At 40.8% G+C, this 26682-nt stretch overlaps 1 long non-coding RNA gene across 2 annotated transcripts in view; it reads right to left on the reverse strand.

The window, feature by feature from the left end:
• Positions 1-26682, reverse strand: part of LOC124509634 (uncharacterized) — a 175370-nt gene that overhangs the window by 26697 nt on the left and 121991 nt on the right. For both annotated transcript variants that reach the window (XR_006961470.1, XR_006961471.1), the window contains exon 3: positions 4660-4760. This is a non-coding gene — a long non-coding RNA (uncharacterized LOC124509634). The remainder of the gene's footprint in view (positions 1-4659; positions 4761-26682) is intronic.

Consider the following 26682-nt stretch of genomic DNA (forward strand, 5'->3'; position numbering starts at 1 on the left):
TTGCAGAAGATGGCACTGAAGGCAAATGCAGCTCAGCCATAACAGTAGGGCGCAGGCAACAGACACAGGAGACACATCAGAAGTGTCGGGTCCTGGTAAACAGGGGACGCTGCCTTGGAGGCCACCACAGGATCTTTTCTTCACAAGGATACTACTTTCAAGAGCAGGAGATGTACCTGACTTGCCAAACACAAAGAAACGGGGGCAGAGCTATACAAAACAAAGAGACAAAGGAATATGTCTCAAATGAAAGAAAACAAAATCACAGCAAGACAACTATGTGAAATAAAGATATGTAAAAATAACCATAAAACAAGTAACAAAATGACATCTCAATACTTACTTTTAATGAAATTGGACTAAACACTTCAATCAGAAGACACACGGTGACAGAATGGATGAAAAACAAGACCCATATATATGCTGCCTATAAGAGGCTCATTTCAGACCTAAAGACACCTGCAGATTGAAAGTAAAGGGATGGAAAGGCATTTATCATACAGATGGAAGTGAAAACAAAGCCAAAATAGCAATACTTACATGGGACAGAAGGCAGTAACAAAAGACACTTCTAACCATGAAGGGAACAATCCAACAAGAAGATATGACAATACTAAATATTTATGCACCCAGCATGGAAGCACCCAAATACGTAAAGCAACTAATAACCAACATAAAGGAAATAATCAATAGTAATACAATAATATTAGGGGACTTTAACACCCCACTTACATCAATGGAAAGATCATTCAAACAGTATCAAGAAGGAAACAATGGCTTTGAATACCATGTTGGACCAGATAGATTTAACAGATATATTCAGAACATCCCATCCTAAAACAGCAAAATATACATTCTTTTCAAGTACACATCAAACATTTTCCAGAATAGATCACTAATTAGGACACAAAATAAGTCTCAACAAATTAAAAAAGACTGAAGTCATATCATACATTTTTTTCTGACCACAATGCTGTGAAACTAGAAATCAGCCACAAGGAAAAATCCTGAAAGACTTTGGAAATACACGGAAGTCAACTCCCATGCTACTAAACAATGAATAGGTCAATCAAGAAATCAAAGAGGAAATCAAAATATACTTGGAGACAACTGAAAACAAAATTCATACACTTTTAATCAGACTTGCCAAAAAAGGGAAAAAAAGAGAGTGAGGACTCAAATAAATAATATCCTAAGTGAAAGAGGAGAAATAACTACCACCACAGTGAGACAAAGGATTATAAGAGAGTAAGTTATGAAAATTTATATGCCAGCAAATTGAAATACCTAGAAGGAATGGATGAATTCCTAGAAACATATAACCTCCCAAAACTGAATCAGGAAGAAATAGAAAATCTGAACAGACCAGTTACAAGCAGTGGAATCAAATCACTAATCAAAACACTCACCACAAACAAAACTCCAGGACCAGATGGCTTCACAGGTGAATTCCACCAAACATTTAAAGAATAGTTAATACCTATTCTTCTCAAAGTATTCCAAAAAATAGAAGAGGAAGGAAAGCTTCCAAATTCATTCTATGAGACCAGCATTGTCCTCATACCGAAACCAGATAAAGACACCACAAAAAAAAAAAAAAAAAAAAGAGAACCAGGCCAGTATCTCCAACGAACATAGATGCAAAAGTCCTCAACAAAATATGAGCAAACCAAATCTGACAACACATTTAAAAATCATTCCAGGCCCCTGGGTGGCTCAGTCAGTTGAGTGTCCGACTCTAGCTTGGGTCATGATCTCACAGTTGTGAGTATAAACCCCGCATCAGGCTCGCTGCTGTCAGCACAGAGCCCACTTTGGATCCTTGGTCCCCCACTCTCTCTTTGCCCTTTCCCCACTTGTGCTCTCTCCCTCTCAAAAATTAATAATCTTTAAAAAAAGAAAAAAAGAATTCACCACGATCAAGTGGAATTTATTCCTGGGATGCAAGGGCAGCTCAATACTTGCAAATCAATCAACTTGATACATCACATCAACAAGAAAAAGGGAAAAACACACACGATTATTTCAATAGATGGACAGAAAGCATGCAACAAAGTACAACATCTATTCATGATAAAAAAAAAAACCCTCAGCAAAATACATTTAGAGGGAACGTATTACATATTTCAACATAATAAAGGCCAATTAGGAAAAACATCATGGCTAACATCATATTCAGTGGTGAAAAACTGAAAGCTTCCCTTAAGGTCAGGAACAAGAAAAGGATGTCCACTCTCACCACTGTTATTCAACACAGTACTGGAAGTCCTAGCCACAGCAATCAGACAACAAAAAGAAATAAAAGGCATCCAGACTGGTAATGAAGAAGTAAAACTTTCATTATTCACAGATGACATGACACTACATATACAAAACACTAAAGACTCCACCAAAAAACTTCTGGAAGTAATAAATAAATTCAATGAGGTTGCAGGATAGAAAATCAATATATAGAAATTGCTGCATTTCTACACACTTAATAATGAAGTAGCAGAAGGAAAAATTAAGAAAACAGTCCCATTTACAATTTCACCAAAAAGAATAAAATACCTAGGAATAAACGCAACCAAAGAGGTTAAAGACTTATACTCTGAAAACTATAAAACATTTATGAAAGAAATAGAAGACAGCAAAAACAAATAGATATTCCATGCCCATGGATTGGAAGAACAAAGACTGTTAAAATGTCCATACTACCCAAGCAATCTACAGATTTAATGCAATCCCTATCAAAATACAACAGTGTTTTTCACAGAACTAGAACAAATGATCTTAAAATTTGCATACAACAACAAAAGACCCCAAACAGCCAAAGCAATCTTGAGAAAAAAAAAAAGAACAAAACTGGAGGTATCACAATCCCAGACTTCAAGATATACTACAAAGATATAGTAATCAAAACAGCATGGTACTGGCACAAAAACAAATACATAGATCAATAGAACAGAGTAGAAAATCTAAAAATAAACCCACAACTATATGGTCAATTAATCTTCAACACAGCAGGAAACAATATGCAATAGGAAAGTCTCTCCAACAAATAGTGTTAGGAAAACCAGACAGATACAAATGAAAGAATGAAACTGGACCACTCTCTAACACCAAACACAAAAATTAACTCAACTTGGATTAAAGACCTCAAAGTGAGACCTGAAAACATAAAAATCCTGGAAGAGAGCACAGGAAGTAATTTCTCTGACACTAGCCATAGCAACAGTTTTCTAGATATGCCTCCTGAAAAAAAGGGAAACAAAAGCAAAAGCAATCTATTGGGACCACATCAAAATGAAAAGCTTCTGCAGAGCAAAGGAAACAATCAACAAAACTAAAAGGCAACCTATGGGATTGGTAAGATATTTGCAAATGACACATCTGATTTGGTTTAGGAGCCAAAATGTATAAAGAATGTATACAACTCAACACCCAAAGAACAAATAATCCAACTAAAAATGGGCAGAAGACATGAACAGACATTTCTCCGAAGAAGATATCCAGGTGGCCAACAGGCACATGAAAAGATGCTCAACATCACTCATCAGGAAAATGCAAATCAAAAGCACAAACAGCTATCACCTCATACCTGTCAGAATGGCTAAAATCAGAAACACAAGAAACAAGTGTTGGTGAGGATGTGGAGAAAGGGGAACGCTCTTGCTCCATTGGTGGGAAGGCAAACTGGTGCAGCCACTCTGGAAAACAGTATGGAGGCTCCTCAAAAAACTGAAAATAGAAATATCATAGCATCAGTGATTCCACTATTGGGCCAATAGTTTAAAAAACTAGAAGGTAAAGAAACATTTGACCACAGGCAAATATTTCTGAAAGGAAAGCACAGCATCCAGCTTATTAAAAAGAATGACCCTGAGAAGAGCAGAAAAATTAGACAAATTTGTTAAACTGGTCATCAGACCTGAAATCTTCTATAAATAATACCACAAGGACAGTGCTGTACAGTAGAAGCCATGGTTCCCTTCTTAAGGATCCACTCAAAGACACAGGGCAAACAAATGGAAATATTCAATAACAGGTCATGACAATGAATGAGAGTACTCCAAAGGAGAGTTCAGAGTGAAAATCAGCACCATGGAGGGTAGGACTTGGATGTGGAAGTAAGGGCAGAATTTAGGCCATCAAAACAGACCAACAGTTTCATGGAGGAGACTCCAGAAAAGCAGAGTGAGCTGAAGCTCAGAGCTGAAATAGGCATGAGGTTTGCAACTGGGACAAGAACAAGAGCTCCCTCACTAAGGCTTTGCATTAATTTTGGCAAGAGTTCAGCAATGAGACAAACTTCTTTGTCTTAACGACTAGGAAGAGAATTTAGAACTTTATTCTACAGGCAATGGGGAGACAGGGAAAGCTATGGAATGAGAGAGACGGTGTAAGAAGAACAATATTGCAGGTTTGCACATGGGATGGAATGGAGAGGGAAGATATGGCAGAAGGACGTGTCATCAGCCCATAATGTGCAGTGTTGTTTCCCACACATTTTCCATAGTGACCGTACAATTTACATCCCCACCAATATGGCACAAATGTTCCCATTTCACCAGACCTTTGCCAACATTTGATATTGCTGTCTTTTTGACAACAGCCATTCTAACGGGTGTCAAAGCTTTCATATAGGAAATAAATAGGTAATGGGTTTCACACACTTACCTTGAAGTTTAATGAATATTTCCTCTCTAGCTTCTGAAATTGGGTATGTCACATGACATCATCTGCTCATCCTAACACCACGGCTGTAAGACTCCATCCACCTGCACACATAAAGGAGACTGTTTTATTGGTCTATTATTTATTGTCAATAAAACACTAAGCAATGGTATATTTAGCATTTTAAAATAAGTATGCCAACAATGATGCCTAAGAATTACTAAGCACCAAAATGATACCTGGTAAGGGTACTTAATATTTTGTTACAAAATACCCTATTCCCTAATCTTCAAAGACCCTGAGGCCAAGAGTGAAGCCAATCTAATTAGGAGACAGTAGGAAGTTTATCTTCCTTGGACAAAGAACAACTAATTAAAAACTAAAGATAATCAGAGACAATAACTTTTTCTGAATATTATTAAAAACTTTCTAAAAGTCCAATATGTTCAGAGTAGTATGCAAGCTTTCACATGACATGGAAGTTCAGTATTTCCACCATTTCCTTTGTGGAAATACAAAACATGAAGAAGAAGAATGAGTTAAAAAAAAAAAAAGTCAGCAATCCCTATTAAAATAACACAAGCATTCTTCACAGAGCTGAAACAAACAATCCTAAAATTTGTATGGAACCAGAAAAGGCCCCAAATAGCCAAAGAAACCTTGAAAAAGAAAACCAAAGCTGGAGGCATCACAATCCCGGATTTCAAGCTGTATTACAAAGCTGTAATCATCAAGACAGTACGGTACTGGCACAAAAACAGACACTCAGATCAATGGAACAGAACAGAGAACCCAGAAATGGACCCACAAATGTATGGCCAACTAATCTTTGACAAAGCAAGAAAGAATATCCAGTGGAATAAAGACAGTCTCTTCAGCAAGTGGTGCTGGGAAAACTGGACAGCGACATGCAGAAGAATGAACCTGGACCACTTTCTTACACTGTACACAAAAATAAACTCAAAGTGGATTAAAGACCTAAATGTAAGACAGGAAGCCATCAAAATCCTCGAGGAGAAACCAGACAAAAACCTCTGTAACCTTGGCTGCAGCAACTTCTTATTCAACACGTCTCTGGAGGCAAGGGAAACAAAAGTAAAAAAGGACTATTGGGACCTCATCAAAATAAAAGGCTTCTGCACAGCAAAGGAAACAATCAGCAAAACTAAGAGGCAACTGACAAAATGGGAGAAGATATTTGCAAGGGACAGATCAAATAAAGGGTTAGTATCCAAAATCTATAAAGAACTTATCAAACTCAACACCCAAAAAATGAATAATCCAGTGAAGAAATGGGCAAAAAATATGAATAGACACTTCTCCAAAGAAGACATCCAGATGGCCAACTGACACATGAAAAAATGCTCAACATCACTCATCATCAGGGAAATACAAATCAAAACCACAAGGAGGATACCACCTCACACCTGTCAGAACAGCTAACATTAACAACTCAGGCAACAACCAATGTTGGCAAGGATGCGGAGAAAGAGGATCTCTTTTTGCACTGCTGGCGGGAATGCAAACTGGTGCAGCCACACTGGAAAACAGTATGAACGTTCCTCAAAAAATTAAAAATAGAACTACCCTACGACCCAGCAATTGCCTACTAGGCATTTATCCCAGGGATACAGGTGTGCTGTTTTAAAGGGCCACATGCACCCCAATATTTAGAGCAGCATTATCGACAATAGCCAAAGTATGGAAAGAGCCCAAATGTCCATTGATGGATGAATGGATAAAGAAGATGTGGTGGGGCGCCTGGGTGGCGCAGTCGGTTAAGCGTCCGACTTCAGCCAGGTCACGATCTCGCGGTCCGTGAGTTCAAGCCCCGCGTCAGGCTCTGGGCTGATGGCTCAGAGCCTGGAGCCTGTTTCCGATTCTGTGTCTCCCTCTCTCTCTGCCCCTCCCCCGTTCATGCTCTGTCTCTCTCTGTCCCAAAAATAAATAAACATTGAAAAAAAAAATTAAAAAAAAAAAAAGAAGATGTGGTATGTGGTATGTGTATGTATGTATGTATATTATATATGTATATGTATACGTATATATGTATATATACATATATATACATGTATATATATATACATGTATATATACGTGTGTGTGTGTGTGTGTGTGTGTGTGTATATATACACACACACACACACACACCACAGAGTATTACTCAGCAATCAAAAAGAATGAAATCTTGCCATTTGCAACTATGCAGATGGAAGTGGAGGGTATTATGCTAAGCGAAATTAGCCAGTCAGAGAAAGACAAATATCATATGACTTCACTCATATGAGGAATTTAAGATACAAAACAGATGAACCTAAGGGAAGGGAAGCAAAAGTCATATAAAAACAAGGAAGGGGACAAAACATAAGAGACACTTAAATATGGAGAACAGAGGGTTGCTATAGGGGTTGTGGGAGGGGGGATGGGCTAAATGGGTAAGGGACATTAAGGAATCTACTCCCAAAATCACTGTTGCATTATATGCTAACGTGGATATAAATTAAACAATAAATAAATTAACTTTATTTTTTTTAATTTTTTTTTAACGTTTATTTATTTTTGAGACAGAGAGAGACAGAGCATGAATGGGGGAGGGTCAGAGAGAGAGGGAGACACAGCATCTGAAACAGGCTCCAGGCTCTGAGCGGTCAGCACAGAGCCTGACGCGGGGCTCGAACTCACGGACCGCGAGATCGTGACCTGAGCTGAAGTCGGACACTTAACCGACTGAGCCACCCAGGCGCCCCTAAATTAATCTTAAAAAATAGCCATCTTAACAGGGCGCTTGGGTAGCTAAAAAAAAAAAAAAAAAAAATCAATTTGTATAAAATAGGAAGAAAGTTAAACCCCAGACTTTAAAGTGTCAAAACAGCTGCCAATGTCACTGAAGATTGATCAGAGTGTGTTAGAGAAGATAGATAGGAGCAAACCAAACCACAGGGATCATGCAGTAGCTAGAGATGTGCCAACGAGCCAGGAAAAGCACACTTCACAAACACCAGAGGCACAACCAAAGCACAGGACTTGGATCATCTGTTTGCAAGAAGAGAAGTAAGAGTAAACCAGGAGGCAGCGAGAGCTTCCTGTACCAAATCAGCTTCCAGAAGCAGAAAAAGTGGATTAAAGGAAGGATCACATGGACAAAATATATTTTCTGGCATTGTTCTGTCTCAATGGCAGTGGGAAAAAGAAACTTAAATTGTTAACAAAGAAATTTTTTAAAAATCAGCCTTTGTCACTTGCTGAGAAGTAAAGCATAAATAAATGTACACATCAGATATCCTGGCACATCATCTTGCCTTCTTCCCACAAAAACATCCAGAAATAAAACATAAAATGCATACAGAAGTAGAAATCAACAGCTCTCTTATATGTAAATAACATAAATTAGAAGATATAATTGCAGACAAGGCACCATTTAAAATAGCAATAATAAATATAAAACGTCTATAAGTAAATATGTAAGAACTTTTGGAGGAATATTTTTAAGTTCTTCCAGGGGAGGGGAGAAGAAAATGTAAACATACGAAAGGCATTCCAAGTTGCTGAGTACAAAGAATCAACATCAAAATATAATTGTCTCTGAATCTGTCTAAAATAGAACCCAACCAATTCATTTTAGGAATCTGGTATGTTGACCCTAATTTTACAGGAACCATAGGTAAGTAAAAATAGTCACTAAAGGAGCCCCTGGGTGGCTCAGTCAGTTAAGCGTCTGACTTTTGATCTCAGCTCAGGTCTTGAGCTCAGGATCATGATTTCAAGCCCCACAGTGGGCTCTGTACTGGGCATGAAGCCTACCTAAAAAAAAGAAAAAGAAAAAGAAAAAAGAATAGCCAAGAAAAAAAATAAAGTAAATGAATTATAAGATGAAAGCAACTCAATACAGAATGGGCAAAGATTTTAACAAATACTTGATAAAAGATATTAAAAATGGAGAATAAGAACATGAAAAAGTATCAGCCTCATTAATCATCAGTAAAATGCAAAATAAAACCACCACGTGATACCACATATACCCACCCAGTATGCCAAACATTAAAAAGACTGATCACCAAATGATGCTGAAGATTAGAACAAGCAGAACTCTCACACATGTCGGTGGCAGTGTCGAAGAGTACAACCACCTTGGAGAAAGCATAGGGTAGGAGCTTCTTAAAGAGCTTAAACCCACCCTATAGCTGAACCATTTCCCACACATATTTGTCCCGTCCCCACAAAAAAACGAAAAGAGAACATATGGGCGACAAAATGAACTGTGCGATAATGTTCAAAACAGCCCTGGTCTTGGCTAATAGGTGAATAAATAAACCAAATGTGCCATATTCACACAGTGGGACACCAGACATCAAGAAAAAGAAACGAGCTACAGATACATGAAACAACACAGTTCAAGTCTCAAAAGCATCATGCTCCTGGGGCGCCTGGGTGGCGCAGTCGGTTAAGCGTCCGACTTCAGCCAGGTCACGATCTCGCGGTCCGTGAGTTCGAGCCCCGCGTCAGGCTCTGGGCTGATGGCTCGGAGCCTGGAGCCTGTTTCCGATTCTGTGTCTCCCTCTCTCTCTGCCCCTCCCCCGTTCATGCTCTGTCTCTCTCTGTCCCAAAATAAATAAAAAACGTTGAAAAAAAAATTTAAAAAAAAAAAAAAAAGCATCATGCTCCTGAAAGAAACCTTCCCCAAAAGAATGCACGCTTCGTGGAGTCAGAATAGCAGTGGGCTCTATGGGAGTGGGGATGGGGACTGACTAGCACGAGGCACGAAGGAATTTGGGGGCTGATGGTAATGTCCTGTGTCTTGATAAGAGTTTGGGTTACATAAGCATAAGCATGTGTCAAAACCCTATTCACTGTATGTAAATTTTAGCTCAAAATAAAAAAAGATACTATAAACAAATACTAAACCCTACGTATTAATGAGGCAATGCTAAACTATTTGGGGAAAGTATACTGATATCTCCAGTTTCCTTTAAATACATCAAAAAATATGATGAATTAGTGTGCAGAATAGATGGATAGATATGTGTTAAAACAAGGTTAGTAAACATTAATGGGAGAATCCGTGTGGTGCGTAATGGGTGTTCACTGTAAAATAATCTCAACCTTGCCACATGGTTGAAAATCTTATTTTTTAAGTTTTTATTTATTTATTTTGAGAGAAAGAGAGCGAGCTAGCGGGGGAGGGGCCAAAAGAGAGGGGGACAGAGGATTCGAAACAGGCACTATGCTGACAGCACAGATGTGGGGCTTGAACTCACAAACCATGAGATCATGACCTGAGCCAAAATCAGATGCTTAACCAACTGAGCCACCCAGGCGCCCCTGGTTGAAAACCTTTTTAAGAAATGTTAAAAAAAAAATGTACAGAAACGAAAAGAGTGAGGAAGACTAGCCCTGTAGCATGCTAAAACTTATTTATATTTCATATTTAGTTTAAGAATAAATAGAAAAAATTTCTATTCAGAAATAGAACCCCCTAAATATGAAAATTTAGTGCTTTTCAAGGGGTATAAACTTTCAGTTCCACAAGATGAACAGGTTCAAGAGATCTGTTGTAAAACACTGCACACTTACAAACGTGTTAAGAGGGTAGATCTCATGTTAGGTGTTCTTACACAATCAAGCAATTATGGAAATGTAATATATGTTACAGGTGACAACTTAAATCAGCAGAGAAAAGGTGGATTATTTAATAAATAGCATTGCAACAAATGGGCTGCCTCTGGAACAATATATTTGGACCTATGCCTCATACCCTGTGCCAGGGTAACTTGCAAACAGATGAAATATTTAAATATATATAAAATGTAGAAGAAAGTAATAAACTAAAAAAACCATAGGATAATTCTTCTTTAACACCAGAGGGAAAAAGTCCTTTCCAATTATGACCAAATGTCAAAAGTAATAACAATACTAATGAATTCAACCACATAAAAGCATGCTTAGGGCAAAACTATAATAAACAAACTCAAAGACAGATGACATGATGGAAGGAAACTGTAATATATCACACAGTTAATTGCTCCAATAAATAAGTAGTTCACAGATATAATTTCAGCAACCCAAGAGGAAAAACAAAAACAAAAACACAGGGAGATGATATGAACAGAGAATTCATAGAAAAGGAAAGACAAACGGCTTTTATCCCATGAAAATATCCTCAACCTCAAATATAGTAATTAAAAAAAATGTATCTTTGTGTAGTTCTAATTTGCATTTCTATCAGAAGTGAAAAAAGAACACTGTACAGTGTATAATTCACTTTCAAAAGGAGAGAAGCACATACACACATATATAACAACACATATAAAAATGTGTTTGTACATATTTTTTAAAGCTCCAGAAAGGAACACAGAAATAACAATATGGATGTTGTTCAGAATGACGGGGAGATTTTTTTCACAGTAAACTCTTTATACTTTTTGAATCTTTAATCATGTAGTTGAACTACCTACTAAAAAAATGAGACTTAGAAAAGTAAAAAGAATTCTACTGCAAACAAAGTATGAGTGGGAGACAGCGTGGGTTTTAGCCAAACTCTGCCACTAATTAACAGTGTGAACTTGGGCCAGTCTCTTAGAATCATTGACTCTTCCTTCTGGCTGCAAAGAATCTCAGAAAGAGTCTCATCCCTCCTCTTATTCTATAGAATAGAAAACAGAAACGCAAAATAAATTGCATGGCTTAGCAATGTCACATGCTGTCAGTTTATGGCAGAGCCACAAAAGCTGTCAATATGCCCATTTCTTCTTGTTTGAGATGGGAATTCTGCCATTAAGAGATGAAGAGACAAGCCATGTATGCTGGGGAATAATATCTGCAAGGCACACAAGTGAGAAAGGACTTGGGTCCAGAGTATATAAACAACTCTCCAAATCCAACAAGAAAACAAGCACCTAAAAAGATGCCCAACATCTTTAGCCAGCAGGGAAATGAAAATTAAAAACCACAGGAAGATTCCACTATGCATTTTTGGAATGGCTAAAACTTAAAAAAAAAAAAAATTACACCAGACAATGGAAAGAATATGGCGCAATTTGAATCCTTACACATTGCCTGTATACAAAATGCAAAAGGTACAACACTTTAAAAAACAGTTGGGCAGTTTCTTTTTTTTTTTAATGTTTATTTATTTTTGAGACAGAGTAAGAGTGTGAGCAGGGAAGGGGCAGAGAGAGGCGGAGACACAGAATCCGAAGCAGGCTCCAGGCTCCAGGCTGTCGGCACAGAGCCTGATGCGGGACTGAAACTCATGAACTGTGAGACCATGACCTAAGCTGAAGTCAGACGTTTAACTGACTGAGCCACCCAGGAGCCCCCAATTTCTTATAAAGTTAAACATTAACTCAAAAACCTGTACAAACATGTTTACAGCAGTCTTATCACCAAAAAGCTACAGGAAGAATCCAAATATCCTTCAATTACCGTACATCCACATAAAGGAATCCTACGTAGCCCTAAAAGGAACAAACTATTGATACATGCAACAGCCTGGATGCATCTCAAAGGTATAATGGTGAGAGGAAGCAGCCAATGTCACACAGCTACATCCCATTCATAGGCCGTTCTGGAAAAGGCAACATTAGAGGAATGGAGAAGAGATGGGTGGTTCCCAGAAGTGCTGGCAGGGGGAGAGGCTAATAGGGGGAGCAGGAGGAAATTTAGGGTGCCCTCGGACTGCTGTGTCTCGTGATTGTGGTGGTAGATGTCAACACCTATGCATTTGTCAAAATCCACAGAATCGTATACCACAAAGAACAGATTTTACTGTAAGTTTAAAAATAAACTTTTTAAAATGGAGTCTTGATGCACCTCATCTCTATGGCTCTTTCCATCTCTAAAGACAAAGCTTCTTTCACTGTCAGAAGGGTAACAATTTACTCCCAAAGACTAGTAGGGGTTTGTATTACATGTGACAAAAAAAAATTCTAATCATTTTTCTTTTGACAAAAGAAAACCAGAATAAGTATGAAATTCAAAGAGCAATGACATCGCGGAGAAACAGGAAGCCCAGGAAAGGACGTGAAAACAATGGTTGAGAACTTCATCTCACTTGGAACACTACACAAATAGAAAAGTATTCCCAAATTTCACCATTTAAAGTTTGCTATCGTATTTGCAAAGTCCTTTGTTTAATGTCTATTTATTTTTTGAGAGAGAGAGCACAGCGGGGGAGGGGCAGACGAGGTGGACAGAAGATCTGAAGTGGGCTCCGTGCTGACAGCAGAGACCCTGATGCAGGGTTCAAACTCATGAACGGCAAGATCTGATCTGAGCCGAAGTCGTACGCTCAACCGACTAAGCCACCCAGGCGCCCCCAAAATTTATTTTTATATAAAGGTGGAATCATTGGTTGAGCAAAGTCAAGAATTGCCTCTACATATCCTTTTGCGTCTCTCAAAGCGTGTTCCTGTGACTCCGGAGTGTCCAGAGAGATGCCATCCTTCGAGTAATTTCTTGTTTAGTTCTGCTCTTTCGTTCCATGAGCTTCAAGCAAAATGCCCCCTCATGAACTGTTTCTTACCTTTTTAGGGTTGTGTACCCCTTTGAGAATCTAACTGAAGCTCTGACCATATTTGCAGGGACTTACCCCAAGTCCATAATTACCCCTACACACACAATCGTAGTTACAATGTCAGGGGCTCAAGGACTCCCTGAGTCCTGTGCACTGCAGGATTCCAGGCATGTAGAGCATAGGCTCCTGTGGGGAATCCTGGGTTCAAATCCTGCCTTCCTGTATACTTCAGGAGGTCAGGTTCCCAAGAGGCTGACAAGGCTGTGGTCATAGGGTAGGAAGTATGAAGAGTGGACTTCAGCTTCCCTGATGGTTAGACATCTCTTCTCCATCACTCAGAGAGCTCTGGAAGCCTTAGCTCATTGTAGAAATGTAAGGTATTATTTTCATGTCATTACACTATATCCCCGCTACCCCCGGCGATAAGCCAAACCTTTTTATTGCTGAGGCATAAAAAATGCTAGGGGGAAAATACAAAGGCATTTATTTATATTATTGTAAGCTTTTTAAAAATGATTTCCCCTGAATAGGCTATTTTCTTCTTTTCTGTCTGGCTATTACCATTTTTATCTTCTGGTTGTAAAATATGTTTGCCATTTCTCTGAAAAACAGTGTAACCCTCTCCAATCCATCACACCGCCCTACTCTTACCAAGCTCCCAACTCGTCAGGAAAACAACGGCCTGATTAAACAAGCACAGCAAAGTCCCAGTGTCCTTAGGACGTGTGGGGAGCACTAAATGCAATCAGCACCATCTGCCACACAGGGCAAAGAGGCAGAGGAAACAGGAGTTTCTAAAGGAGAATCGCACACTTCGTGACCAGCAGCTTTTGTTAATGCTCTTTTCCAAGCAATTACATGAACTAATTTCTGGAAGATGATTTGATTCTTTCAGCCTGATGATTCAGTGAAATAAAAAACAAAGAGAGAGAGACAGAGAGAGAAAGGGAATCATCAGGTGATCGTTCTCCTGACCATAATTCAATCTACATAATCTGTGGGTTCCACAGAAGCAGCTATTGTGCGTAAAGTGCCCACTGATCATTTATCTTAAAATATTCAAGGTCAGATTAGCAGAACTGCAGTCCACAGCTTCTACCAGTCCTGTGACTCAAACTTCAGTATGAGAACTGGAGCTGAGTTCAACCTTATCTCTACTGCAGAGAAAACATCTCCAGCCTACACATTGTGACTTGGGATGGAAACTGCCTTACGTGATTGTTACTATATATATACGTATATACAGATATATATATATACACACACACACACACACACACATGCATATACACACACACACATATGCGTACTTATATATATGCACACACATCTATGTATAAGTACATCCATATAGAGAAATACACAAATAAAAACTTATAAACTCCTTTTAATACTTTCCTTAGCCATGGCCATGATTAAATCTTGGTCTAATCACCATCCCTGGTTCCAGTGTTTGTGGGATTTTAGGAGATATGTCAGTCAGCTTTTAAGAGCCTCACAACCTTCCAGGTATTTTGCCCAGCTTTACCAGAAACTTTCCAGGTATTTTGCCCAACCTTGATTATGTCCAACTCTTACTCCTCTGAGACGCAGGTGTAGCAGGTCTCTCTGCATGGCAGAGGCTCTACTGCACTGGGGCTCAGAAGGTTGGCACCTGGACCAAGATCCACACGACTCCAGTGTCTCTGAGCTGCCAAACTCCAAGCAAAGCCCATCTTCTTTCTGTCTGCTACACTTCCCCATCATCCTGAACACCAAGTAAGAAGCTCCTCATGGATTCATCCAAGGAGAAGGTTTAAACCTCCCAGACCTGGAAGATGGGGAACACGCTCCTCACACTGTCTTGTTCCAAAATGCTTTGCCTCACCTGGCACTGGAGAGGAACTAAATTGCCAGCGGCCAGGGTCAGGCACTCCAGCTAACTACTCACCCAAGACTGCACCAGACTCAAACCAAGACTCTGATATGAATATCACAAAGCCTACCCAGTGACCTGCCTAGGGAAGAAACCTCCCTACAGACCCAGAACAGAGTCTTGGGTGTTGGTTGTTAGTGCCAGGGCCAAAATTCCATGCTGTCGATTCTCTGCACCATCCATCCACTTGTCCTTGAATCCCTCCACTCTGACGTCACCAAATTCCACTTCAAAGGAATTGTCTTGATAATCATTTTGTTCAGAACCGCTCACAGTTTTTGTCATTAACTGACTTTCTCTTTCATGTCTCAGCTTTAATGACCCTGTTATATGTTTGTCTGGCTTTCTCTTTCCCCAGTCTCTAAATTCTAAGACACTGGTCTCTAAAATTAGGTGTAGCCCTTCTGATCTCCTTGATTTTCCCTTCATATGTATTTCTTGAAGAAATTTACCTTCCTCGTAGCCACCCAAATTTCCTCCTTGGTCTCCCAAATTTCTGCTTCAATACTTCCATGATCCCTAAAGCTCATGCCCATATATCCCAACTATCTCATCACCTCAAACTCGATATTTCAAAGCCAAACCTTCCACAGTCCTACAAAAACATTTCTTTCTTGATAGCCCCATTGGTTAACAACAGCAAAGCTTCAGCTTCAGAATTTTTAAATTTCCCTGTCCTTTGCTCCTATTTAATCAACTATATACTTAATTCCTTTTTTAACATGTTTTCTCCCTCATTCTCACTCTTCCTTCCTTCTGGAACTTTAAATAAATTTATGATATAACCATTTCAATTTATCTTCCCTGTCCTTCCATATATTTTCCATACATCTAAACTCTGAATTGCCCTCTGAGTGATTTTTTATACTTCTGCCTTCTAGCTCACTCATTCTCTCTTTAGCTGCATCTAATCTATTTACTCTGCTTTTGATGTTTTTAATTTCAGTTGTTTTATTTCATTTCTAGAATATATGTTTCATTATCTTTATATCTGCAAGGCCGATTATATTCATCTGCTCCTCCTTACTGATTCACTTTTCTATTTATTAAATTCACTATACTTATAATTTAATTATTCCAATACCAAAAGCTTCCTGAGTCTGACTCTGCCATTAGTGACTTCTGCTGATTCTCACTCATGGCAGCTTATTATGAGTGGCACTCTGCCCAGTTGTGTCTTTAGACCAAAGCTGTCTCCAGATATTTCCAAGTAACTACTGAGAGGTAAAATGGCTTTTGGTTGAGATTACTGTGTTAGACAAACATATACACACTTTGAAAATCCCCTAGAAGTACCTCTAATCTGTCAAGGGCTCCCGGATAACCTTGACATACACTTGTTTCTCTGTCACTATGTAACTAAACTGTAATATCTTATTTTAATCTGAGAGGCCAAATTGCATAAATTAGCACCACAGTACAGTGAGTATTATTGTCCTATTATTCCACTGTTAATAAATCCACTTCAGAATCATTCAATTTATTTTTAACCTTTTTTTTTTATTTTAAGAGAGAGAAAGCATGGGGTGCTCAGTCAGTTGAGCATCTGACTTCAGCTCAGGTCATGATCTCACAGTCTGTGAGTTCGAGCCCCACATTGGGCTCTGTGTTGACAGCTCAGAGCCTGGAGCCTACTTCGGATTCTGTATCTCCCTCTCTCTCTGCCCCTCCCCTGCTCATGCTCTGTCTCAAAAATAAATAAAAACATTAAAAAAAATTAAGAGAGAGAAAGCAGAGGAGAGGCAGAGAGAGAGTGGAGGAGAGAGAGAATCCCAAGCAGACTCCATACTCAGCACAGAGCCTGACTCAGGGCTATATCACACAACCACTAAGACCACAACCTGAGCCAATATCAAGAGTCAGATGCTCAACTGACTTAGCCACCCAGGCACCCCCAGAATCATTTTATTTTTCATTCACCTAGTTTAGCACTGGGCACAGGGAGGAGCTCAAAAATATTTCTCTGGTGTGACCAAAGGGAAATTTTACATTCAATCTTTTAAAATTTTTTATCACAATGATTACTCTATGTCTACTGGCTAATAAGATGACTCAGCAAATGGGGGTAGGAATATGAAAAAAGTCAACTTAGTTCTTTGCTTTGATTAAATCTAAGTATCTATATCATATAGCCAGCTTTAAACACCCAATTTTTAATAATTTAATTGATAATTCTAAAAGTGCAAATTAATAACACTATACTTGAACTACTTGAAAAACTTCATGTGTTATTTGGCTGGCTTTTAAACTTGAATCAAATTTTAAATAGCCTTCAAAAGTGTTAAGAATAGTTTTTTCTTGCAAGGAAGACAAACTGGCTGATGAAAATCAGTGGCTTTAGGTCACTCAGAAGTAATTAATCAAGAGATATTTGAATAAAAGTCATTAAATGGCTTATCACACAAGACATGATTAAGACATAATGATTATCAGTAAGCATAAATGTGCATAAATGGCCTAAAAATGTCAGTGACATTCAGTTAAATTGTAGGTACAACCCTTAGATACATTTCCCATCTGTATCTATATCTATACTGGCAATATAAGCTTGACTTTGGAAAATCACAAGCTATGTTGATATTTAAGTAGAGAATTATGTTTATTTATGTGTTTTAATTTAAATTAAATCAGACTTGGGACACCCGGGTGGCTCAGTCAGGTAAGTGTCCGACTTCAGTTCAGGTCATGATCTCACAGTTGGTGAGTTAGAGCCCTGCGTCGGACTCTGTGCTGACGGCTCAGAGCCTGGAGCCTGCTTCAGATTCTGTGCCTCCCTCTCTCTCTGCCCCTCCCCCACTCGTGCTCTCTCTCTCTCTCTCTCTCTCTCTCTCTCTCTCTCTCTCTCCTCTCTCTCTCTCTCTCTCTCTAAAGAATAAACATTAAAAAAAAATTGTGGGGGGGGGCACCTGGGTGGCTCAGTCGGTTGAGCGTCCTACTTTGGCTCAGGTCATGATCTCGCCATTCGTGAGTTCGAGCCCTGTGTCAGCCTCTGTGCTCAGAGCCCGGAACCTACTTTGGATTCTGTGTCTCCCCTCTCTCTCTCTGCCCCTCCCCTGCCTGCACTCTGTCTCTCTCCCTCTCTCTCAAAAATAAATAAACATTAAAAAAATTTTTTTAATTTTAAATTAAACCAGACTTTTCAAAGCATCATTGAATATATTTGATCACACTTCTCTTTTAGCTTTTTTTAAATATAGAAAATGATTCCTTAACACTAGATTTGAAGTATTTGTGTTAGTCACAAACATTTCCAGTAGTTTTCAGAAAGTTATGTCTTCAGTACTGAATTCTCAAATGTTAGCAGGTGTTTGAGGCATTTAAATTGGAGGAATTTACCTTTTAGTACACATCCATCGTGGCTTAATTCCTTATCCACATAATGCCCAACCTCTTAATGATCAGTTCCACTTATCCATACGTTTGGTGCCACAGACAAAACTAATCTGTTTAACTGTTTTTTTTTTCTTTCTTTGACCTGATGTTCCAGTATCACACTCATACAACAAAGAAGAAGAATGGCATTGTGGGAGAGGGAAGAAAAATAAAGACAGTCTGTTGAAACATGTCATGGTGGGGGGGGAGGGTGACATACCTGAGTGACTCAATTGGTTGAGCATCCTACTTTGGCTCAAGTCATGATCTCACCGTTCATGAGTTCGAGCCCCGTGTCGGCCTCTGTGCTGACAGCTCAGAGCCTGGAGCCTGCTTCAGATTCTGTGTCTCCCTGTCTCCCTATCTGTCTGCCCCTCCCCTGCTCACGCTCTGCCTCTCTCTCTGCTGAAACATGTCATGACTGTATAAACAACATAAGACAGAAGTCATCCAAAATTACACACAATCCTACCATCAACTGAAGCATTTAGCTGGAACCTCCTTATTTGCATCCTGTGGCCAATTTGTTCACAGACCTCTCTTCCTGGGCTCCTACCATGGTCTGATAAATTATCTGCACAAGGTTGTGCCCTCTCTAGATTTGAGCCTCTGTCTCTCTGTGATTATATTTCAACCGAGTTCTTGAACACCATCAGATAGCCCAGCGTTGAATGGATCTATCCAGGCTGCCCGTCCCAAAGTTGAGATTCATGAGCCTCTCTAGACCTGTGCACGTCCTGATTCCCATGGATCTCCATCTCTGGGGAAAGCTAGTACAAGAGAAGCAACACTGAAGTTAATATTCTGTGAGCCCATCCATGTTAGTCTAGTTGCACTTACAATATCAGCAGTAGAGAAAAACCCCAGAAATCCCTTAGTTTGCTGGAGGTGCCTGAAGTTTTGCCCCCACGTTTCCACTCTCTATGCCTCATCTGCCTATTTCAGTCAGACCTGATGTGGGTTCATGATCATTCTATCCCTTCAAATTGTCGGGGGATTTCACAACAATTAGTAGTTCAAGAAAAGGCAAGTCAATTGTATTGCTTATCTATCTTAGAAATGATCTCATTTCTAGAACTTGGATTCTGCTGTGCTCATTGGTTAAACCAAATCATAAATCCCAATGCCCTAGCTCAACCCTTTGGTCTCAGGCATTATCTTAAAAACCAGATTCTATTAAAGTTCTAAGATGTGCCTTCCATTTTTTCCAGGGGCTGCTGTCCAGTTTGACCCAGGCAAGTATTGCAGACCCCACAAATCTGTCCCTAATGCCAGCCTTTTTCTCTCCTTAGGTCTAGGAGATCTGGGCTTATATCCTGGCTGTACCACTTGCTAGTTAATCTTGCAATCTACCTAACTTCTTGAATGCAGACTCATTAATGTGGAATATTAATAACCATTCTGACAACATGGTTTTATTTCTAAAATCATATATAAAATAACATAGCTGAAACGCCTACTTCAGGGCCTAGCACATTACTGGAGTTCAATAAATGGTATTTTTATGTTCCTGGTTACACATACCAACATTAATATGAGAGCACTTTCTAAAGGACCAATGTATACTCCTAAGCAAGGTTTTCTCAAACTGTAATATGTGAAAGAACTGATTATTAGGCTTGTTAAAATGTGGTTCCTGACTGTATTAGAAGTTTCATTTGGTAATTGTACATGGAACCCAGGGACCTGCGCTTTAGAACACCATCCCCAGGGCCTTTTGATGTGTGTGGCCATAGTGTGGATCAGGAAGTCACAGAGGGACAATTTCCTGCCTCACCAAGGGATAAGAGGGCCTAAAAAGGCAGTGATGGTCACAGACATTGGCAGTGGCTTTTATATGTCCACAGACATTGGCAGTGACGTTTGTATGTTCACTCCTTCCTTATTTCTTCAAATCCTCCCCACGCATACTCCTCTGCTGTGCTATGCTTATGCTCTAAACACTGAACACCTGGAACTGGCTGGAATTTCCCATTTCCTGCTGCATTACCCACATCTTTGGGTCCCATTGCTTGCTCCACCCCAGAGCAGGGTCCTGCCTTTCGAGCAACTCCTAGTCCTTCCAGGGCCCCTGACCTCACAAAAGCAGGTTCCATGGCCATTAGCCCCATGCATTTTGGGGCCACATTAATTGAATCCTTGGTGATGTGACCATTTGGGCCTGCATGAGTGCAAGTTAGAGAAAACAGTGCAGGCATATGTTTCCAATATTTTATACAACTTCCAGGACAAATAAGTGTCTGCTCTTTGTGGCAAAAATCAATCTGTTTTACTTATGGGGGTTCCATTTATAGCTACCTCTTTTCTATCATTGGGTCTGAATGGCTATTTAAACCTATTATTGGACTCTTTACCCACTCCTATGATGTCCTGTCCCTCTCTCAGATGCCAGCCCTGGGCACTCATCAGCCAACATCATTCTGCCGAGAGTCAGAAAATCTTTATTCTCATCACAGCTCAAGTGCTTTTCATTTTTGTGACCTTGAAGAAATTCTTTACCCTCTCAGAAAGTGTGTGTTCTCATATATAAATAGAAATACTGTATCATTGACTTGTCATAAGGATTAAATAGAGATGCAAAGTACTCAGGGGGGCTTGGAATATAGTTAAGTGCTTAATGAAAGCTCTTTCCTCCTTCCTCTTCACTGGGTAAGAGCCATGCCATACTCTGCTTTTATTTCCCACCTCTTAGAAGTTCTGTGTCCTCTTAGATTTAAGGAAAAGACATCTTTCCAATTAAAAGGAGGGCCAGAGTGCCTTGAGGAAGTAACTCAATTTGCTTGAGCTCATCTGTCCACGTGTACACTGGCAGGAAGAATACCGGCCCCAGAGGGGCGACTGGGAAAATCAGCATGATTAACCTCTTCCAAAGAGCCCAACCAAGTACCAGGTCACAGTAGGTGCTCAATAAATGTTAACTCCACCCCTGATCCCCAAAGGCCAGAGCTCTAACTCTGCCTACCATTCCCACCATGATGTCCCATGCTTTCCAAACAAAATTAAATTTCCCTTCCTTCTGTGCAGCAGCTGAAGGAGGTATTTGGAGAAAAGCAATCTGGTGAAACAAATGTGTAGCATGTTATCAGTCAAGTTCTTTTACCCTCCCAGGGATATAAGCATTGTAAGAGAGGAACTCGTTTGCCCAAAGAAAGCTACCACTGGAGATACCGCCAGGCATGCAAGGAAGGGACATCTTGACAGTTCAGTCCAAAGGTTCTCCTTCCTCATCTCCTACTTCCCCCTACATCGTATGCTCCAGGTACATGATTCTGCTCTGGACTGAGCAAGCCCACTCCTCACCCAAGACCAAACTTTGTTCTAGTTTCCTTGGTTCTGACAAAGCTGGTCTCAATTTCTGCTTTCCTGGGAAGCTGCTCAATACACAAAACAAGTTGAAAAAACAAATAGTAAGGTCAGTTCCTTGCCTGAGGGTCAACAGAAAGCAGGGTGGGGTGTTACTTCCCAGTAGGCCCGAAGTTGGAGAACATAATACCCAGTTAATACTCCTCTGACTCACCAAATACTTTTTATAGTTTACAAGTAAACACTCACGTTGAACCACATGGTATGTGGTTCACGCAAACCTGAGTGCCTGCTCAACTGTATAAAGGAAAGAACACATGGATGAACAGCTGATAAATATTTCTAGTTTGGGGGCGCCTGGGTGGCGCAGTCGGTTAAGCGTCCGACTTCAGCCAGGTCACGATCTCGCGGTCCGTGAGTTCGAGCCCCGCGTCGGGCTCTGGGCTGATGGCTCAGAGCCTGGAGCCTGTTTCCGATTCTGTGTCTCCCTCTCTCTCTGCCCCTCCCCCGTTCATGCTCTGTCTCTCTCTGTCCCAAAAAATAAATAAACGTTGAAAAAAAAAATTTTTTTTTTAAATAAATATTTCTAGTTTGTTCATGTGCAGCAAAATAAGCCTATAGAGCAGGCAGAGGAAAAACAGCATCAGTGGGCCTTCCCACAGTTTGACTCAAATTGACTTTTTTAAAGTTTATTTATTTCTTTTGAGAGACAGTGTGTGAACAGGGGAGGGATGGGACGGGGGTGGTGGAGGGGGAAGAGAGAGAGAATCCCAAGCAGGCTCCATGCTGTCAGCGCAGTGCCCAATGGACTCGATCCCACAAACCACAAGATCATGACCTGAGCCAAAATCAAGAGTCCGACGCCCAACTGACTGAACCACCCAGGCGCCCCTCAGATTGATTTTAATTTGAAAGAGAAGGCTAGATTCCCTTTAAATATTTCACATATATATGGATAGATAGATGATTAGATAGATGATAGACAGACAGATAGGGGATATACATAAAAACAGTAACAGAGAGATATACAGACACAGGGACGGAGAGAGAGACAGAGACAGAAAGAGAGAGAGATTTGCAGACTGAAAGATCCAAACCACTTTGTTCTTCCTGATGTTGTTTACCTGACCCGAAATGCCCTCCCTCTTCACTCCCACATGCTCAGAGTGCAGTTATCGTTCAAATCCTGGAGTAAGAAGTCGTGGAGATAAATACTGTGCCAACTTGGAAATAAGATTAAGTTACAGCACTTCTTTCAAATTACGTAATTTCACTAATTAACTTCCTGCCTCTCTGTGCTCTACGTTAGATAAGATGCCATCACTGCAAGTTCTCCAGGATCTGGCCCACTGCACCAACAGTCTCCTTCCCAGGCCACCCCCTCCTCAAGACTTCCCACCAGGGGCAGTGTTCGCCTTGCTGCCACATCACCCACCCTCACCTGCACCGTGGTGAAGCCCACAAAGGTATCACCAGGTAGCTGCTAGTGCAGTGAAAAGAACACAGTTCTGAAACTTAGCACCCTAAGTTTGGACACTGGCTTCTTCCTCTACAAGCTGAGTGACCTGGGACACATTATTTAATCTCTCTGAGTCTCGGATTCCTTACATGTAAAATGTGGACAAAAATAATAATCCCTACTTTGTGGGGATGATGTGAGACTTGAGTCACATCATTTAGTTGAACACAGTGCTTAGAAGTATCCCAAACCATGAAGGGTCTCAATTTTACCGACTTGCAAGCAAACAGGCACACTCACCACAGGTTCAAGGATGCCGACCTAAGATACGAAACTCCTGGGGCAGAGACAAAGGACTCTATTACTCACAGCAACACTAGCACCCAGAGTGTCATTGATTGAGCCCATTCCCCATGCCCCAACTTCTACCAGGTGATGCAAAGGCCTGACAACACATAACGCATTGAGCTGCATTACAGGAGGGGAAACCAGAGCTTAGGGAACCTGATCTTTTATAATGGGCAGAATCCTGCCTGATCTGTGTCCTGGAGGGAGACATTATCTTTGTAACACTGGAGGGTAAGTTAATTTGCCTTATGCCCCAGAGGGAGATGTTATTTCTGTCTTCCAAGGTGTTCTCTACACAAATACCCTTGAAAAGATAGTCTGGAATAAAAGAGCACCCTGTGCCTCACTCGCAGAACATGGAGAAATACAACTGACCCCTCCAGAGTTGTTTCCCATTGAGACATACCTTGATAAATCTCCACTTGCTTCCCTTTTTTTGCTCTTGCTCTTGCTAAATCTCCTGCCTGAGATTTTCCTCTTCTTCCCTCCAGAGATTCAAAGACCTTGCTTCATTCAAGCACAAGTTAAATAACCCCTTCCTTGAAGAGCTTTTTCCAAATACTCCAGCATTATAAATTTCTCAGAATCCCCTCTTCTATTTGTGGTCTGTGTCATAAAAACAAGCCATTCTTTAATTTTCTAACTGCTCCAATAAAATTCAATACTCATCCCACCTATTTTTTTCTCAACTCCAAGTTCAGGAATATACTGTAGGGGGTTGCCGTAGACGCTGGTGGGGCCCCACCTATAGCCCCCTGAGCATTCTGGGTATAGATCAACCTAACTGGTCACTTCCTGAGGGAGTGACTGGAGTATGCATCTGGAAACCTGAAGTGCTAGAGAAGTCAAGTTCCACTCCCAATAGCCCACCACCAATGAGGGGTGCAAGGTGGTGTATAAATACCCCAACTCCCTTGCTCCTCAGGTAGATGCATGTCCTACACTGCCTCCTGGAATTCCAATGGGGCATTAAGCTCCAGTTACCCTCAGTACAACCTGGCTTCATGACACCATTTTGTGGGTGCCCTCCACTCTCTCTCTTGCTTCTTCATGCCCTTCCATCGTTTTCTGAGAGTACCAGCCCCCCAATAATCTACTTGCAATAAATCTTCATCTCAGGGTCACTTTCCAAGGGAACACAAACCAAAAGGGCATCAACAAATGACCATTCTTGAATCACACCTTGAAAATATTAAATATTCATTGACATACAGCTTTCAGTCAAAACCACTGTCATATTTATTATGAGGCACCAACTCCAATAATATCATAAATATTTAAAAATCATCCTTATGTTTCTAAAGAATAAAATAATCATATTTAATTATGATATCACTAGAATAAAATATGGAACCAAATGAATCTATATGTGAAAGTCACAGGAATATCTCTAGTTGAGAAGAGGCACTTGGCCCCAGAATACACCTGAAATGCTTCCAAGCATCTTGGCAATGACTTAGAGGTGCCCTTCCGGCAGTCCTCTGTGGAATGCAACAAGATTGGAGACACTTCAAGAATTCTCTTCATGGCACTCAAGTGCTACAGGAAAGGTTGACAAGGCCAACTGGCTCTTTGCCAGGGACTTCTCCTGCTCCCGGTACATCCTCATACATAACCCTGGGCTTTATGATGACATCAAATTCAGATTGAGAAAATGTCCCCCATCCCCTATCATGATGCCATGAAGTGCTGACTTGTTTTCCTGATGGTCAAAATGTATGGGTTCCTGGCTTGTAACGATTAAAAGGGTCAGGTTAACTAGCATGTGGTGGTCCCCAGTAAGGTATGAGAGGAGTCAAAGTCCTTTGGGCATTTAGGACAGAGCCACTGTACTGGGAGAGTAAGAGCAGCCTCAGAATGAAAAACAGCATTAAATGTTTGAAAGGCATGACAACAAGGCAACAAGAGCATCTGCCATTACTCTGGGCACAGAGCTCAGTCCTTCCCCATCACAAGTAGATTGGCACCAGTCCAAAAGGCTGTTTCCACCATGGAATGCAACACAGAATCCATTCTCAGAATAGAGCATGGAACATAACCCCTGAATCCTTCCCTTGCAGCTGCCCGGGGACCTGGCAGGATTCATGCCACTTGACCACATAACCTGTTGCAAAACGGCTATGGGAGGGGACCTTGACAAAGAGCCCAGTTATCTTATCCTGTTGACTTATGCAGACACTCTTGTTGTGTTCGTCCCAAAGGAGAAACTAAAGTAACAGGAAAAGGAAAGTCTTCCTTGCCAAGACCCTAGAGATCAAGTAACTAGCGTCAGGTAATCCAAGAAGACACAGAAAGCAGCGGGAAAATAGACGAGCACCTACCGCACTATTACTGTTACAGTCAGGAAGTTCAGTTTAAGAACAGGTCAGTTAAAGTGTGACTCCATGAGTCAGAGGCCCCAGTGTGTGAAACCAAAATCCTTCAGACCCAGATCCATCCTGAGCACCACAACAGGACCAGAGACAGTGAGGACTGGAACCAGGTGGGCCACGTGAGAGCTACAAAGAAAGAGACCACACTCGTATTAGGCTTGCTGGAGAGAATGATCAGTGCGTTTAACAGAACGTGGGTGCACTCTGCAAATAGTGACTATTTTAAGGAATTTGAAAGGTAAAGGGTAATTAAGTCTCAGCGTGAGCGTCACATCTGAGCTCACTTAAGGGGAAAGAAATCTCCCACAATCTCAGAGCAAGACTGTCTGGGAGTGGGTTACAAGCCCCAAACATAGAGAAGATGTTCCCTGGTGCCACACCACTAGCGGGACTGTGTCAGCCTGAGTCTGGAAGTTCTCATTTCCAGCTGTGAGCCTCCTATGATGGCCTTGCCCTGGCCCTTCCATCTCATAAATGCGAGTGTGTGGAGGGGGTGACGGGTGGAGAGAGCTTTGGCCAGGCAAAACCACCCAACACTTCCCGGATGCCAGGAGGAAAGCTTTCGCTCCCTCTGCCCACCGTGACATTCACAGCCTCCATCACGGTGTTAGGGCACCCCAGATCATGCCTTTGGCCAACCCATCCACATTTTCTCCCTGTACTCTGAAACTGTCACTGATGAGCTGCTTTTGAACTTGGTGGTGTAGGAGAGTTCCTAGCCAGACGCTTCCACTGTTCCATCCAT

This window comes from Lynx rufus, unplaced genomic scaffold (genome assembly GCF_022079265.1).
Source record: "Lynx rufus isolate CCGP_SWC_20201006 ecotype Redwood Valley unplaced genomic scaffold, mLynRuf1.p SCAF_14, whole genome shotgun sequence".
Taxonomy (NCBI): Eukaryota; Metazoa; Chordata; class Mammalia; order Carnivora; family Felidae; genus Lynx; species Lynx rufus.